The sequence below is a fragment of the Lynx canadensis genome, chromosome B1 (assembly GCF_007474595.2).
Source record: "Lynx canadensis isolate LIC74 chromosome B1, mLynCan4.pri.v2, whole genome shotgun sequence".
Taxonomy (NCBI): Eukaryota; Metazoa; Chordata; class Mammalia; order Carnivora; family Felidae; genus Lynx; species Lynx canadensis.
In genome coordinates this window covers 195,071,970-195,087,334 of record NC_044306.2, presented here as the reverse complement: position 1 = coordinate 195,087,334, position 15,365 = coordinate 195,071,970, and the positions used below count along the sequence as shown (strand labels likewise).

Genomic DNA, 15,365 nt, shown 5'->3' with positions numbered 1-15,365 from the left:
AGGGGAGGGGCAGAAAGACAGGGAGAGAGAGAATCCCAAGCAGGCTCCCAAGAGCCTGACGTGGAGGTCAGTCCCACCAACCATGAGATCATGACCCGAGCTGAAATCAAGAGTCAGAGGTGTAACTAACTGAGCCACCCAGGCACCTCACAACTGTCTAATTGGGAGTGTTTTGTATCCTACATTTATTATGGTAGGAAAGAAAAGAAAAAAATAAATAAATAAAAACATTGAGAGATACCTCTATAGAGAAATAAAGAAGACCGGTACTTGAGCATACTGCCATCAAATGGCTATTAAAATGGTCCTGATGCACCACAGCTACTACTGAGAGACTCTTCTTGTCTTACTAGTACAGACTTCACTGCCTTCTGGGACATCCTGTCATGTATCTTCCTCCTGGTACTCTGATGATTGCATGTTTTCTCTGGGCGGGACCTCGGTAAAATCTGCTGAAGCAAGGTTGTGACAGAACAGAAGAAACCAGTCTGTGGACTTCCCCCGTTTGTCCAGTCCTTGTCTTCAGGGCAGCACTGCAGCCTGTGTCCCGTCTCTTCCATTTCATCTTTTCATTCCTTTTCAGAAAACTCTGTCCACTGTTTAATACAAGTTTAATACAGTCTTTTTTTTTTTTTTTTTTCAAAAAATAGAATTAATCTTACTTTATCCTTTTTAAATGTTTCCAAAGGTCAGCCATGTGCTTTGTCTTCCTTATGGGATCTAATGGAAAGGGAGTTGCAGTGTAAATTTTTTAATGAATTTCTTGTTTACCTTTCTATTAGTGATGAAAGCTTCTAGAAAATTTTTCACATGAACTTAAGTGATAACAGATTTTACTGTTATGTATTGCTGTATAACAAATTACTCCTAAGTTTAGCAGCTTAAAACAACAATAAACATTTATTGGCTCCACAGTTTCTGTAGGTTAGAATTCAGGAGCAGTTTAGCTGCTTGGTTCTGGCTGAGGATTTCATGAGGTAGCAGTCATGTGAAGGCTTGACTGGGGCCGGATGTTCCTTTTCCAAGGTGACTCACTCATGTGGCTGGCAAGTTAGCACAGGCCGTTGGTAGGAGAACTCAGTTACTCACCGTGTTGAGCTTTCCATGGGGTGTCCTCACAATATATTTTCTGGATGCCCCCCTCCCCATCCTCGCCCTGAGCAAAGATCCAGACTTGAGGTTAATGTTCAGGGTCTTCTATGACCTAACTTCAGAAGTCTTACACCGTCACTTCCATGGCATCCTACCAGTGACATAGGTCAGCCCTACTCAACTGGGGGGAGGGGGGGGCGGGGGCCGCTACTCGAGATGTGAATACTAGGAGGCAAGCATAAGTGGAGGGTGTCACGGAGGCTGACTTCCACAGAGCTAAAGGCAGAAACTATAAATTGGCATTCGGTTTTACTTTTCTAAAGGAAAAGAGAAACTACTCAAGGTAAGAGTTAATGTCAGTAGAAGAGAAACAGTCAAGCAGCCCTCTGGAATCCAAAGGAAGTCTGGCAGGTTACTGGTCTGAGAACTGACTGATTGTACTAACACCTCCCATCCCCAGTGAAGTCCAGAATACTTCACTTTACAGCTTGTTTCCATTTTCCCATTCTCCAGTGGTTTTTACAGGTCAGTAGGGGAACCTCTATTATTTACTGTTAAGGTTCTGTGAGTTAGCATAGCAGGTAGGAAGGGTCTTGTCTCATGGGAGCTCTGCAGATGTGAAGCGACGGCAAACAAAGATGGAGTTCTGGATGCACGTTAGTCCATAGAGTGTGCCTACTTTTGTACCAGGCAGTGTCCAAGACCTTGGCTGTAATTGTGTAAAACAGATACAATCTCTGTTCTTAAGGGATTTACAGCCTGCTAGAAAGAAGAGACCTTATAGTTATATGTATAATGTACATACATACGTGTGATATATTAATATAATGTTTATATACACATAATCTATAACCAGAGTGTTTGAAGTGCCATGGAGGGAGATGATAAGGTGCTTGGGTAGGTCATAAGTAAAGGGAGAGAGATACTTAATTCATCTGTGGAGTGAAGAAAGCTAAGACCTTAAGCTTGAACAGCACAAAGATGAAAAACTACTGGCGGAAAGTGTCAGCTAGACAGAGGGGCCGGGATGTATGGAAGAGCTTGTCACATTTGAGGAACTGAAAGCAGACAGTCCTGGCATAGCTCATTTAGGGCTACCTGATGCTAACTGGCTATAACTGGATAGAATTGCTCAGCCCTAGGGAGCAGGTGCTGTCTTCTCCAGATCATGAGCACTAACACACCGTTTTATGCTTTCCTTAGTATTCGTGACACTGATCTGTTTTTATTTATTCTGCATTGGTTTCTTGCCATTAACACCTCGTTTTCTGATGACCGTCTTCATTCTTGGCAAATATTTTTCTTTTCAAAGGAAGAACAAATACAGATTCTTTTAATGCTTAAAGCAAATCATGCTTTGCCAACTGAAGTTTTGCAATTTTGCAGTTTTGTTTTTGCATACCTATATTAAATAATCTGTGATCTTGCTATGTATGTGTGGGTCAATTCATTCTGCTTTAAACAAAAGAACAAGACGGTGATTATTGTTAAGCTCTCTATCCTCCCTGCCCTCAGCAATCTGCAAAAATGTCTTACTGTGTAAGCATTTTTACCAAAATTTGCTTATCCCCCTCCCCAAAAGGATAAGGGGAAAAAAGAAAAAATTAATTTCAGCTAAAAAAAAAAAAAATTCGAAAACTGTGGATAGCAGTGCAGTTTAATATTACAGTTCTTGGAAGTATCCGCTTTAGCAATTCACAATGACTTTACCAGTGTTCCCTAAACAACTTAAAGGAATCAGGAAAAAGGATTTAGAGTAGGATTTTATGCCAACACATGTTTAAAAGTGGATGCCTTCAGAACTTTATTTACTATGTATTTTCACGTCTAGCATCATTTTTATCACTTGACTGCTAAGCTCCTATTTTCCAAGACTCCTGAAGTAGAATCTGTGCTGTTTCACTGAGAAGATAAGGAATTGCTTCTGTGTAAGGTGCTAAATGGTTGTGGTAGTACTGAATCAATTCTTGCCTCTTTTCTTCTACTCTTCTTTTCCCTCTGGTTCTCTTCAGCTGGCCGTAATGTAAATTTGTAGTACTAAGTCAGAAAATACCTTGTATAAATTTCCGAAAGTCTCTGGTGTGAGAATTTACATTTTTGAACCTAAGAAGTGTTGAGCTGCGCAGAGATTCTCAAACTCTGAGAGCATGTGTATCAGGCGGGTTTCAGGAGCCCAGTCCCAGAGATTGTGCCCTGCGGCCTGTGCAGAGAGCACACTTGGAGACACTCTGGAACAGGGGAACAAGATGAAAGAGATCTATTGGAAGTTGTAAACATTTTAATGACATTATTAAAACACAGCAAAGTGCAGAGTAAAACTAATACCAATCATCTATATGCCCGAGCAGTTCTGTTGATTCTCTTAAGCTCCTGGTACACTGCCTTCACTGATTTCTCTGGCAGAGAGTGGAAGGCATCCTTCAGAACAGATTTTACTTGTCTTCGGCCCACTTGTGTTTCCTGGAGTAAACTTTTCAGGAGTTCCAGAAAGTGCAAATCACGTATAATGACATGTCTTGAAAAAAAGATCATCAAAGAGGGATTGCTGTATATATGCTTTCAATCTTTAAAGAAAATGTTTCCTTTTTTTTTCTTTAATGTTTATTTATTTTGAGAGAAAGAGAGGACACACAAGTGGGGAGGGGCAGAGAGGGAAGGAGAGAGAGGATCCCAAGCAGGCTCCACACTGTCAGCGCAAAGCCTGATGCAGGGCTCGAACCCACGAGTCAGACACTCAACTGAGTGAGCCACCCCAGCATCCCCCAAATATTTCTTTTTAAAAAGGAGTCAAATTTGCGCGTACTTTCCCCTGGATTTCATTTGTTTTTATTTTTTCCTACAGACCACAGGCCTTGATAAATAAGAAAAAAAATCATTAACTTTGAAAAAAATCATATTTATATCGAAGCCGTGCACATTTCATTATTTTGACATTAAGAGATGCTTGCTGTTGATCCTTGTAATATGCCTCATACCTTAATACTTTACCCTTCAAACTACTCAGAATTGAATTCATCTCAAGAAAAGTACAATTTTCAAGATTTTAACTTTTGTTTTCTGTGAGAATGTCTGCAGATTAAAGAGGAAGTTGTGAAAATGTGGTTGTAAAAGTTCTTGTTTTAGAAAATTTACGTGAAGTATAGTATCATGAATAGAGATTTTTTAAGTTTTATTTATTTATATTTTCAGGTAGTTGCAACAATAAGTAGTTAGCAACAATATTATTAAATTTGAAAACAAATTGTTATTTCTTCAGGCAGTTTTGGCTGTTTAAGCAATTTGAATTACAACAATATGCAGTTTTTCTTCTTTAAAAACTAAAACCATTCAGAAACCACAGTGAATTTTCTTAAAATCACATTTATTTATTCAGAGCTTATATGGGTTTACTAAAAGCCTGTTTTCACCACAAATCTTCATTAAGACTTTAATTATGGGCTTATAACTCTTATTTTTAGGTTGAAAGTCAAGAAATACAACATTTTTCATATAGAATTTGTCACGGTAAAAGTGGTTACTTGGGATAATTAGGCCTATGAATTTTAGTTGCTTTTAGTATTTGAAGGGTATTGGAGAATCTCTAATGAAGGATTTCCCTCTAGAGTATAGGACTTTATCCTTTTTTAAATGTTTATTTTCTTATTACAAAAAAAAAAATAGTATGTGTTCATTAAAGAAAATTTGGGAAATCTGGAAGAATTTTTCAATCATCAGTTATTTCCACAAACTAAAATAACCAACCATGCTTGATATGTTGGTGTATAATTTTTTGTAATCTTTGTCTACTACATATAAGCTTAAAATATTTGCAATAGTCAAATCTTTTATCTTCCCTCAAACCTGGTTTGATATGTACCTGAGTTAAAAAGTCAAATAGCGCCATAAGGCTCCTATAACAAAAAATAGAAGTCTTCTCTCATTCTTTTCTCTTTGCTTCAGATTCCCATTCCTTAGAGATAGGTAGCTAACTTTCAATGTTTTTTTTAATGGATTCTTCATGTAATCGTTTGTTAATAATATGCTGAGGCTTCTAAATTTCCTACATTTTTGGTATTATCTGTTGACTGTGAACTTTGACTTGCCCATCCCCCAATACTTACCCTGCTCTGTCCTCTCCAAATGATTATAGGATCATTTTTGTTTAAATCAGGAAGTGTATTGGGGCGCCTGGGTTGCTCAGTTGGTTAAGCACCCAACTTCGGCTCAGGTCGTGATCTCACGGCTCGTGAGTTGTAGCCCCGCGTTGGGCTCTATGCTGACAGCTTGGAGCCTGCTTCATGTTCTATGTCTCCCTCTCTCTCTCTGCCCCTCCCCCGCTCATGCTGTCTCTCTCTGTCTCTCAAAAATAAATAAACATTAAATCAAGAGGTGTTTTGCCATGAAAATGCAGATACTCATGGGTGAACCTCATCTGTTTTGTACTGTAATGTAACTTTTTTCTTCTTTTTCTTGGAATTAATCATTGTCTCTTTTGGTTTGATTGCTTTGTTATCTAAGTACTTGTCACTGATTCATCCCCAAATTTATCAATAGAACCCTGAAGCTTCCTTCAATACCTCTAAAAACATCAAATAATCTTAGATTGATTTTTTTTTTTTTCCTGCTGTTGAAGGCATCCTTCTGCAGCCTTTCATAACTGTCACTGTGGGACTTCTAGAATGCTGAGAGTTCCTTTTCCTGTGGGATCCTTGTCCTGATCTCTATACTCTTTTCTTAGTGGTCTATACCTTTGTTTTATTGGGCCTGTTTTATAGTACCTTCCTTCAGGTGGGACATATATTTTAGATCTCATACGTATGAAAACGTGTTTATTCTACTATGTAAGATGATAGGCTGGTGTGGAATTACATGTTTGTAATTGCGAACACTGAAAGCATTCTTCATTGTCTTTTATCTCTCAAGATTACCATAAGTGTATTACCATCATGATACCTGTTAATTTGTATGATCGGTTGCCTTGTTTTGTGTTTTTAAAATTTTTGTCTTTCTTTCTGGAAGCTTTTAGGATATTTTCGTGCCTGCGGTTCTGAAATTTCATAATAACGAAATATGGATCTTATGTGTATGCATGGGGGAGCCTTGTCCTCCTTCCTTCCTTCCTTCCTTCCTTCCTTCCTTCCTTCCTTCCTTCCTTTTTTCCTTCCTTTTTTCCTTCCTTCCATTTCTTTGTTTACTTCACTGCACATCCATTGGGCCTTTTTAATTTGGAGATGGCATTTCTTTCAATTCTTGGACATTTTTGGCATTTTGATCATTTCTTCCCTTCTATTTTTAATATTTTTCTTTCTGGAAATCCTGTTCTTCAAATAGTTAACCTCCTATACTCATCTACTTGCCTGTTTTCCATTGCTTTATCTTTTGTTTTACTTTGGGAGACATTTCCTCATTTGTTACTCTTCAACCCTTTTATTGATTTTTCTATTTCAAAATTTTTCTCTGAAGAACTTTTAGGACCCTCTTTTAAAAAGTCATTGAACTTTCCTTTTCTTCCTTGATACTGTTTTTCTGGTGTGCTTATCTTTAAACACTATATTGTAGTGTTTGTGGATTATTTTTCCATTTCCTTGCAATGTTTATACTTCTGCGTTCCTCCTTTCTGTTTGTTTGGTTTTGTTCTTTCATTCATGCTGGAGGTGTCCATCACATATCTTATGGACTTTTGATGTCTGTTCATTTTTAAAGATGAGACACAAAAATGATGATTGGAAGCTCTGTGTATGTAGTTGGGATTGACAAACCAGTGAGCATTGCTATAAGCCAACCAGGTGGAACTCCCACAATGTCTGTTTCTAGGTCTTTTCCTTCAGTCTGGGAAATGAACACCGGATGCGTGTCGTCCGTTCTTCTGTCTGGGAGCTAGAGGCCTGACTTCTCGCCTTCTTAGAAAAGCCAGAGAGGGCTGTGTGTCTCTCTGATTCTTTTAAAAACTAAAAAGCAGTCCTCGACTTTCCCGTGTCCAGTTCCACCCCACATCTACTCGTAGTGATAACTAGAGCTTCTTATTCTGGAAGCTCTCCAGGTGTCTATTGTGGTAAATGGCTTGTTTCTGGATAGTCTTCCCAGGCACGCACCAGTATAGGTGTCAGAGATTTCAGTGATTTCTGGTCTACACAGGCAGTTAACCACTCAACCGTTCCTGTTCACAGCTTCCAAAAATTTGGTGACATAGTTCTTCTGTGATCCTGTGTCATTTTATTTGTCCTGATGGAGTTATGCCTCTTTAAAACTTCCATGACGCCGTTTTTAGGGGTTTCAGAAAGCAGCAAAGATGGACACAGGCATTCAGTCCTCCATGTTCAGTTGGAAGTCTCTGTAATCCCTAGTCTATTTATCTTTTTGGTGAAGCCCCCCAACATGCTTAGTCAGTAGTAGCTTTATTAAAGATTGTTAGGGGCGCCTGGGTGGCGCAGTCGGTTAAGCGTCCGACTTCAGCCAGGTCACGATCTCGCGGTCCGTGAGTTCGAGCCCCGCGTCAGGCTCTGGGCTCAGAGCCTGGAGCCTGTTTCCGATTCTGCGTCTCCCTCTCTCTCTGCCCCTCCCCCGTTCATGCTCTGTCTCTCTCTGTCCCAAAAATAAATAAACGTTGAAAAAAAAAATTTTTTTAAAAAGATTGTTAAAGAATTCTATTCCTTTTAAATGGAGTGCCTTGCTCATTTATTTTTGATTCAGTAGCTTGTTTTCTTTTTTAATGTATCTTTCACACGACACTGTGTCATGGGAGCAGTGAACACCTCTGTTTTTGCTCTATCTTGAGTCAACATTTATTATAGTTCCAAACAAATAGAAAGGGCTCAATAAATTATTGGTTGAACGATTGAACATTTTTCTACAAGGAGTCATATTTTTTGTCAATATCTACTTAAAACTTTTAAAAATTACTTACATGCATTTAAAATAGTTTACATAACCATTTCCCTACAGTTGGAAATTTAGGTATTTCAAATTCTTAAATGAAAATCAGTGAGCTTTTTGTGTTTATTTCCATAGAATAGGCTTAATATATATATTTTTGAGATTCTAGGTATATATTGCTGACTTAATTTTAGGTTTTATGCCATTTAACACTGCTACTGGCAATGCTTGATTGCCCATTTGTTATTCTTAATATTATTTTCATTTATACAACTATTATAGGTTAAAGTTTTGCAACCATTAGTTCAACCTGATTTTAATGTTAATTTAATAGATCTTAATTAGTACCAGTTTTATTGGAATAACTTTATGATGACACATTATGATGATTAATGACTTAAGTTTAGCCTCTGTTGCTGTTGTCTTTCTTTTTGTGGTTATACTTTACTTGAAACAAACTTTTTGATATTCTATATTCCATGATGTTTCTTAGTTTATTTTCTAATATTAATTAGATAAAAGTTTTAAAAGTTGTAAATCATTATTCAGTGAAGAAAATTTATGATGGGGCCCTGCTTTAAGAGTGAGTTAACTAGATTAATTTTCCTGGAAACTCAGATCGATGGTTTTTATTAAGGAATGATTCTGTTGCTCTCTTGGGATCTGGTACTTTGGATCTAAGGGTCTTTTCTGCATTTGTATGATCTTATTCTTAGGCTTTTTGAGGCTTGCATTGAGATTTGGGAGTGAGGTCAGGAATGACTGTCCTGCCCCTTGGATCTGAGCAGAGATTGGAGTTATTCAAGGTTGGTAATGACCACATTCTAAGTGGATTTTACCAGACTTCCTACGAACCATTTTTTTTTTTTTCTAATTAGATTTGGAAATAAAGGTAAAGCATAGACAATGATAAAATATTAGGAGAGTCTACCAAACCAGTGGGAGCAATGCTTTGTATTTAAAGCATGTAAGAAGAATCTTTTCATTTGTACAATATGTTCGTGTGTATAAGAAACACACACATACACACAATATAAAACGTATGGTACATATCATGCATTAAGTACTTGATGCATGTCAAACACTGCTCTGAGGACTTTACATGTATTAACTTAAATATGATTCTCACACCTAAGATGTAGATATTTTATCTTCCATTCAGGTGACTGTTGTGGCTTACTAACAATAATTGTCCAAGTGGCAATGCTAGGAAGTGGTGGAACTCTGGAGTTTGTGTTTTTAACCACCTTAGCATACTGCCTCTCTTAGTATTTGGTTTAATAATAATTGTAACCCAATCTCCTTATGATTCTAATATGTGGTTAAATTTTTTTTTTTTCTGTTGAAAGTAGTTGGCAGAATGTGTAACATTGTTCTTTAGTAATTTTAATCATCACTAATGAGGAATGGGTTGGCATCATCAACTGTGAATATTGGGGCTTTGGAGATCATATTTTGGATGTATTCTTTAAAAAAAAAAAGAATATTTGTGGAGAAAGGAAAAAATTCATCTTGACAGAGAGCAAAAAAAGCAAGACTTGTCTTCCTCCCTCTCACCATTTTAAGAGGCGTAGAAATGAACTGATAAAAACTTACTCTGCAGTTTTTACGTTTACTGAGAGAATGTCCCACGTACAAATACGTGTTTAGTACTATGCTTTCCATTAAGCTCATGGGTCATATAATAGAATGAGATAATTTCGTTCATCGATTTAGCAAATACTTAAGGGCCTGTTAATGTACTAGGCTCTGTTTTATTTATTCATTTATTTAATTTTTAATGTTTATTTATTTTTTTTTAATTTTTTTTTTAATTTTTTTTCAACGTTTATTTATTTTTTGGGGGACAGAGAGAGACAGAGCATGAACGGGGGAGGGGCAGAGAGAGAGGGAGACACAGAATCGGAAACAGGCTCCAGGCTCCGAGCCATCAGCCCAGAGCCTGACGCGGGGCTCGAACTCATGGACCTCGAGATCGTGACATGGCTGAAGTCGGACGCTTAACCGACTGCGCCACCCAGGCGCCCCTTAATGTTTATTTTTAACGAGAGAGAGAGAGAGAGAGAGAGAGAGAGAGAGAGAGAGAGAGAGAACAAGCCGGGGAGGGGCAGAGAGAGAGGGAGACACAGAATCCGAAGCAGGCTCCAGGCTCTGAGCTGTCAACACAGAGCCCAACAAGGGCTTGAACTCACAAACCACAAGATCATGACCTGAGCCGAAGTCAGACACTTAACCGACTAGCCACCCAGGCACCTTTACTAGGCTCTGTTTTAGATGGTAGAGATACAGTAGAGAATAAAAAAGACAAGAGTCCTGCCCTCATGAGTCTTCTGTTTTAATGAAGGGTGGAGATAATAAGAGTCAATGCTATGAAGAAAAAAAATACAGTATCAAGGGGATAGAGAAAGAAACTGCTATTTTAGGGTGGTCTCTGATGGCATCTTTTAAACACCTGAATGAAGTGAGAGGTATAGGCTTTGGTCATATCTGGACAAATGCATTTTAAATAGAAGAGGAAATCTACAGATCCTGAAATGGCAGTATGCCTGGCATGTTTGAGGAACAGCAAAGAGGCCAACGTGGTTAGAATGGTAGGGGATGAGAGGCCAGATATTTATTCTAAGCCTGGGAGGGTTTTGAGTAATAGAGAAACCTGAGCTGATGGAGGCTTGAGAAGGATCTCTCAGGCTGCCGAATGGAGACTAGACTGTCAGGTTATTCTAGTAGTCTGTGAAGAGATGGAGATGGCTTGGGCCGGGGAAACCAAGAAGGAGCTCGTGAAGAGCAATCAGATCTAGGTCTGTGTTTATAAATCGAGCAGTGAGGATTTGTTGGCAGGTTTGTACACAGATTACACACAGTGAGGTGTGGAGGCAACCCAGGGTTTGGGGATAAGCATCCATATGGAAGGAAGACGGTGCTCTGTGCTAATCTGGGGAAGTATGGGGTTGAGGTATAGAGGTTGCGGTTAGAGATACAAGTGGAGTCATCTGCTCAGAGATGATGCATGGAGCTTGGGTAGTAGATGGTATCACCTAGGGAGGCCGTGTGGAAAGAGAAGTCCCAGGACTGAACACTGGGGCTTCAGCATTTTGCAAAGCTGAGGACGAAGACACAGCAGAGAGTATTTAAGGAATAGCTAGTGAGAGGAAACCAAGAGAGTGTGATATCTGGGAAGGGAAATACGATGCTTCAGCAAATGGGTTGCTGGAGGTTATTTTGGGACTTTCAGCTTAAGGCTACACAAACATTAAGAGATGTTGGGAAACTGCTGCATTTTATCCTTTCTAATTCACATTTCTGTAATTTTAAAAGTATGTTTAAATCTGAGAAGTGACATGTCATTTTTTATCATCTCTATTTTTAAGTGCATTTTATTGAGACTAAGTGGGTAGTTTGCTGAAAGAACTTAAATGTGTATGAAATCGTTTTTAATGCTGGCTTAGTTTACTGCATGTCTTTAAATACGGCATTGTTTCAAATTTTAGTAATTGGTGATTTGTCTATATGTGATGAATTGTATGTACTTGTCATACTTCTGTGTTTTGGCTGCTTGAATATACATCTAAAATGGCCAACATGAGGGGCGCCTGGGTGGCGCAGTCGGTTAAGCGTCCGACTTCAGCCAGGTCACGATCTCGCGGTCCGGGAGTTCGAGCCCCGCGTCGGGCTCTGGGCTGATGGCTCAGAGCCTGGAGCCTGTTTCCGATTCTGTGTCTCCCTCTCTCTCTGCCCCTCCCCCGTTCATGCTCTGTCTCTCTCTGTCCCAAAAATAAATAAAAAATAAATAAATAAATAAAAATAAAATAAAATAAAATGGCCAACATGTATTGCCTTGTTTATACGTGTTATACAGATAATTAAAATGACAATAGACTAGTAAGATAATTTTAAAGATACTGTAGGTCCTCTAATTATTCACTGATAGCTAAGAATAAATACATATTTTTGAAAGTTATTTATTTTAAATTTCATAGTATCTTAATGTAAAAGAAGTGCCAAGAGGCAGTAGATACCCATTAATTGTAGACATATTAAAACTATAATGAAATTATTATGTTTTATCATATTTTCACAATAATAAATTATAACCTGGTTCCCTAAAATTCAGTTTGCACAAATTTGTACTAGAGGGCTTTATTTGTAAGGTTAGGTTCTTCTGGGACAGCAGAAAACACAGAGCAGCTTAAACAAGACAGAAGTATTTTCCTCTTCCAAAAGAATACCACACCTAGAAGTAGGGTAGTGTTGTTCATGGATCTAGGCGCCTGTCTTTTTGTTCTGCTGTCCTTACCACCCAGCTTCGGCCTCAAGCTAATATGGCTGATTCAGTTTAGCCATCACATCTGCATCCCAGCAAGCAGGAAGAAGGTAAAGGAAAGAGAAGATCTTCCCTTCCAGGATACTTCCCAGAAACTGCACATAACAATTTTGTTTTACATCCCATTGGCCAGATCTTACTCACGTGGGCACACGTTAGCTACAAGGGAGTAACTCTGGGCACTTCTGTGCTTATCTAGGATTTGGGGTTCCCATTATTGACAGGTATAGGTGTCAGTGTGCAGCTAGCAATCTCTGCGCCACTGGGCTTTTTACACAATAGGGAGGAACCGATTTTATACCAATGTGTGTTTTTTCTGTGTTAACGTATAAGTTACCTAATACATACTTCATAATCATCCCATGAATTTTGTAATGGATTTAGCATAGGAATTTGCCCTATATCCAACCATACCTATCTTTCTCTATATTTTATCAACTAGGAAGTCATTACAAGATAGTGATTAAGAGTATGGAGCCACGCTGTCTAGGATCATATCTGCCAGTGGTGTAACCTTGAGCAAGTTTTTTAACCTTGCACAGAGGAGAAGATAGTAGTACCTAAATCACACATCGTCGTAGGATTAAACGATTGGTTGAAAAGAACTTAGAAAAGCTCCTGGCATGGAACGAGCCCTCAAATTTTAGCTATTACTATAAATTGGCATGTTCTTAGTGGAAGTAATTTTAATGGTATCCCAGGTAAAAGTAAATTATCTATAAATTTAACTTGTAAAGATGTATTGATATTTTGCTGTGATTGAGGAAAAGGGACTAGATAATTTAAAAAGAAGTCTGATTTGTTTATTTCATTTTGGTGTGTTTGGCTAATTATATTGAGAGATTTTCCTGTTTGGAGTACTGTATTTTAGAACATGTATACAAATACACATTCTGCAAATAGGTATCTATCTTTTGAAGTTTTTGTGTAAGGTGTGTCTTTTAAGTCCATTCAGAGCCAAGAAGTCAAAAGACTATTAGCAATGAAAATATACTTGTGTCTTGGGATAAGTAAAGCGAACAATCAACCTGTTACAGGATAGTTACGTGGCGATTCAACGTTGAGTGTCTTTTGAAGTGGAACCAGGCTTAAAGCTTTGTGCAGTTTACTTTTCTAGGAGGTCTTCCCTGAATCTATGGCCTTGGTTAAATATTCCTTGTGTTCTTCATACAGCGTGCTATACATAATTCTTTTAACACTTGGCAGGCTTTATTGAAGTTGTTTCTGTCTTTCATACTACATCATAAACAGAGACTCATTCTTATTTGTATATTCTGCATCCTATACACTTGTAGATATACAAGACAATGAGCTTGTTACAGTGAACAGCAGTACGGGTTACCACTTTTGTAGGGGTTGTGATTTTCATCTCAAGTCAGAAATAACAGCATTTTTTCATGGCCTTAAATTATTCTCTAAATTTGGTCATGTGCAACAAGATGTTTAGCAATAGGCATATTTCCAAAGTAAGCTACGATACTTGAGGCAAAGTAACGCTCCGTGATATTGAAATCCAGTTTAGGAAAGTTCTGCTTTCTGACTCTGTATTTGGTACCTTTTGTACGTACTGTCTTATTTCTCACTCCGTACTAAAATATTAACAACAATAGACTTATTGTGTGTTTTTAGAGTATGGCTGCTTTATCAGTTTAGCTGGTGTCATGTGAAATGCAGAAGTAAATAAGAGTGCATTGTCTTTTGAAGGACAGTAACATTTGTTTCACCTGTTGAGTCTAAAAACAGAATCTGCTATGGTTAAATTAGAGCCCAGATGAAGTGTGTGTATATGCATAGGTGTACGTGTATATCTATAACTATATGTCTAATATGTATATTTTAATGTTAAAATTGAATTATCTCCCCCACTGGCAGGTGATCAAGTTCTTTAGTTTCATAATTAAAACAAAAGCCTCTGTTTTGTATGGGATGTGTGGGCGTAATACAGGGCCTCAGAGTGTGTAGGGTGCTTGCTGAGGTGGTAAAGCTAGACACAGTTAATCTATACTCCTTACTAATCATGTCAGATTCATGCGGAGAGTTCCTGGTCACTCTTCTGGCGGCTGTGCATCCTGCACCATCACAGGGTCTGCAAAGGGGCTGCACTGAAAACTGCTGACGTGCCATCGCACAGACATTTCATTCTAGTAACTTTCTCAGTGGATTTTAATGAACCTTTCTAATAGTCCATCAGAGATTCAGGCATTAGAGGAAAGTCCTCTATTAGAGGAAAGTATTTTAATGGACTCTAAACAACGATCATCCTTAATGTTGGCATTTAGTCAAACAAGTGTTACGATGTAGAAATGCTGAATAAACCACAGTGTGTCCCTGCGTACCTTTTTTCTTTGCCACAGTGGTCTACGGTCCTGTCATCCTTTCCGCATGTATCAAGTGCAGAGCTCTCGTATGAGGAATGACTCAAAGGAAATAGGAGGCTACTATGCTCTTAAACCTTAGTATTTTCATTTTTTATATTTTTATTATATCAGTTGTAAACTTTGAACAGGTTAAACTTGCAATATCATTTATAATAATATGTTTCAGATGTTTTTATCAAACTTCCTTATTTACATACAGCTATATATAAAACTGTTGAATTAAATGGCAAGTTGTGATGAGTTTTTGCTACTCATTTTTTATTTTAATATTTAGGTGGTTTTTTAGTTAGGAATATAATAAATTCCTTCAAGTTTTATTTTTTGAAAAAGAAAGCTGTGAAGAGAATTATAAACAGTTTTGAAAATATTTAAAAATTTTTATATCCTGTATTAAGTGTGAAGGACTAGGATACCTATATTGTTCTTACATTTCAAAAAACAAATAGGCCTGGGGCGCCTGGGTGGCGCAGTCGGTTAAGCGTCCGACTTCAGCCAGGTCACGATCTCGCGGTCCGGGAGTTCGAGCCCCGCGTCAGGCTCTGGGCTGATGGCTCAGAGCCTGGAGCCTGTTTCCGATTCTGTGTCTCCCTCTCTCTCTGCTCCTCCCCCGTTCATGCTCTGTCTCTCTCTGTCCCAAAAATAAATAAACGTTGAAAAAAAAAAAAAATTAAAAAAAAAAAAAAAAAAAAATAGGCCTTATTCTCTAGGCATTGCTCTGAAAT

The 15,365-nt window shown here is 38.1% G+C and overlaps 1 protein-coding gene across 7 annotated transcripts in view; it reads left to right on the top strand.

Annotated features, from left to right (window-relative positions):
- Positions 1 to 15,365, top strand: part of CPEB2 (cytoplasmic polyadenylation element binding protein 2) — a 73,582-nt gene that overhangs the window by 16,561 nt on the left and 41,656 nt on the right. The window lies entirely within an intron of this gene.